Raw genomic sequence first — 3,059 nt, 5'->3', positions numbered from 1 at the left:
AATGAGGCAACCTGCACATATATGGGCATAATCCGTGTGTGTGTGTGTTTCTCTCTCTCTCTCTCTCTATTTAAAGATGTCTTTGCATTTGTGCATGTGTACACACGTGCATGTGCACGCGCGTGTCATCCGTCCAATGCAGTTATTTCCATTGTAAAACGGAAGGCCCTGCAGAGAGTTCCTCTTTCCTTCGGGAGATATAAGATGATCACCTCTCCGCGCCACAGTCTCTCGCAAATAACTCGTCTTGCCGCCGAAAAGTCCGCGGGACACGTTGCTGCCGTCTCAGGGTTTCGAAGATGCGGGCGTCGTTTGCCGTAAATCAGAGGGTTTGTCTGCTTGCTGTCCTCATTTTCATCTTCTCATCTGCATCCAAAGGTACAGAAAACCGGATTGGGTCAGTGTGTGTGTGTGTGTGTGTGTGTGTTTTAAAGTCATTGATTTGACTTCTAATACTGGTTTTGCATTGAGTGTTGTTTTCCAATAATACATGATATGAGATTTGTTTTGGGTTCACGGGTGCAGCACAGCTTATAACTAACTCCTCTCATACAGGTGGGGTGGTGTGGTGTAATACGTGCGTATTTGTTTGTGTGTTTCTCCGTTACAGTGCGATCTCAGGGTCAAAGGGCGGTGGCCTGCTGTCCCACCGTCAGCAAGGCCATGATACGGAACCCGGTGATAGAATGCTACGAGCAGAGAGAGCAGAACACTGGAGACATCTGCAGCATCCACGCCTACCTGTAAGATCTGTCTCTATCTATCTATCTATCTATCTATCTATCTATCTATCTATCTATCTATCTATCTATCTATCTATCTATCTATCTATCTATCTCTCTCTCTCTCTCTCTCTCTCTCTCTCTCTCTCTCTCTCTCTATCTATCTATCTATCTATCTATCTATCTATCTATGTATCTGTCTGTCTGTCTGTCTGTCTGTCTGTCTGTCCGTCTATCTAGTTATCTAACCCTTCCCATCACAGGATGTAGTGCTTCACCTTAGTGCTTGTCTCTGCACTTAAACACATTCTCTACCTCTTTATTCTATAAATATTCTTCTTGGCTGTAGTTAGAGAGTGAAAGAGTAAATAATTTTATTTTAAATCTTCTCAAAATTGTCAACAAAAAAACCCTGAGCACCCCGAGAAATATCGGCCAGGATATCAACGTTGTCATACATGTTAAAAAGTGACCTTGCTCAGAGGTCCTGAATGAGCAGGTTGAGTGAGAGGTTCTTGTTTCTGTCGTCCCCCTTCACGACTCCCCCTCCGCAGCCTCATCACCGGCAGCGGTGACATGTGGTGTGTGGATCCCAAGGCGCGGTGGCTCCGCTTGAAGCTGCGATCACTGAAAAAGGTCAGTGGCGTCCTCGCCTCGCCCACTCACACACACACACTGCGTTGGTCATATCTGAAACGCGCCGACGGCTCTGCGATGCTCTTTAATTTGGGGGGTTCCGCCGCTTCACCCTCGGGCTGAAAGCCGCTCTCCAAGGTCCTGTTATGATAATCAGACATGACAAGGCGATTGGCAGCGGAGGATTAAATCGTTCCCCGAGGAAAGGCTGGTATAAATAACAATCAAAGTTGAAGTGAAAATAAAATTGCAATTTTATGACATTTAAATTTTAAAGGAGCACTGTGTTAGATGCTCTCGTGTTGTACCTCTAGCTGTTCACACGGTGAGTGAACAACTTTCAATCGCAATGCATTTGTCAATCGACCCCCCACGCAAGAGTATGGAGCCAATCGGAACACACTGTATCATCTGCATTATTATCCCTATAATAATAATTTAAAAGATAAACTTTGGTGAGAGGGAGTGACAGGTAATAGTAAACATGGAATATCCTTATTCATCTTATTGCTGTCATTTGAATCCTCATTTTGTTTCGATCCGTTATCGTTTTACCTCTACGCACGGAACACTTTGAGACATGGCGCTGAGGAATGAACATGTCATTTCAGTCTAAGGATGTGTTGGATCATTTAACGCTGTTCTGCACCCACCTCCTCTCCTCCTCCTCCCTCTCTCTCTCTCTCTCCTCTCCTCCTCTCTCCTCTCCTCCCTCCCTCTCTCTCTCTCTCTCTTACTCTCTCTCTCTCTCTCTCTCTCTCTTTTCTCCTCCCCTCCTCTCTTCTCTCCTCCCTCCCTCTCTCTCTCTCATGTCCTCCCCCCCTCCTCTCTCCTCTCCTCCCTCCCTCTCTCTCTCTCTCTCTCCTCTCCTCCTCCTCTCTTCCTCTCTTCTCTCCTCCCTCCCGCTCTCTCTCTCATGTCCTCCTCCTCTCCTCCTCTCTCCTCTCCTCCCTCCCTCTCTCTCTCTCTCTCTCTCCTCTCCTCTCCTCCTCCTCTCTTCCTCTCTTCTCTCCTCCCTCCCTCTCTCTCTCATCTCCTCCTCCTCTCGTCCTCTCTCCTCCCCCCCCCCTCTCTCCTCTCCTCCTCTCATCCTCTCCTCCTCTCTCTTCTCTCTCTCTCTCTCTGTCCTCTCCTCCTATCCTCCTCCTCCCTCCCTCTCTCTCTCTCTCTCTCTCTCCTCTCCTCCACCTCTCCTCCTTTCTTCTCCCTCCCTCTCTCTCTCTTTCTTTCTCCTCTCCTCCTCTCATCCTCTCCTCCTCTCTCCTCTCCTCCTCTCTCTTCCTCTCTCTCTCCTCTCCTCCCTCCCTCTCTCTCTCTCTCTCCTCTCCTCCACCTCTCCTCCTTTTTTCTCCCTCCCTCTCTCTCTCTCTCTCTCTCTCTCTCTCCTCTCCTCCTCCTCGCCTCCTCTCGTCTCTCCTCCCTCCCTGTCTCTCACTCTCTCCCCACCTCCTCTCCTCCTCCTCTCTCCTCTCCTCTCCTCCCTCACTCTCGCTCTCTCTCTCTCACCACCCACAGAGAGGTTTAGTCTGTCCTCCGATGGTGCGTTCTCAGTGGTGAAGACCTTTCTGAAGAACCCAAGTGACAACACAGAAAATGCAGCCTGCAACACACGGTTTCATTGTTTCCTATTTATTATCTATTTATTCCTCGCCTGGATTTATTTTTATCTAGTTTTGCTAAAAAACAAACAAACATATACAT

This window comes from Zeus faber (genome assembly GCF_960531495.2).
Source record: "Zeus faber genome assembly, chromosome: 19".
Lineage (NCBI taxonomy): Eukaryota > Metazoa > Chordata > Actinopteri > Zeiformes > Zeidae > Zeus > Zeus faber.
This window is presented reverse-complemented; position numbering follows the sequence as displayed.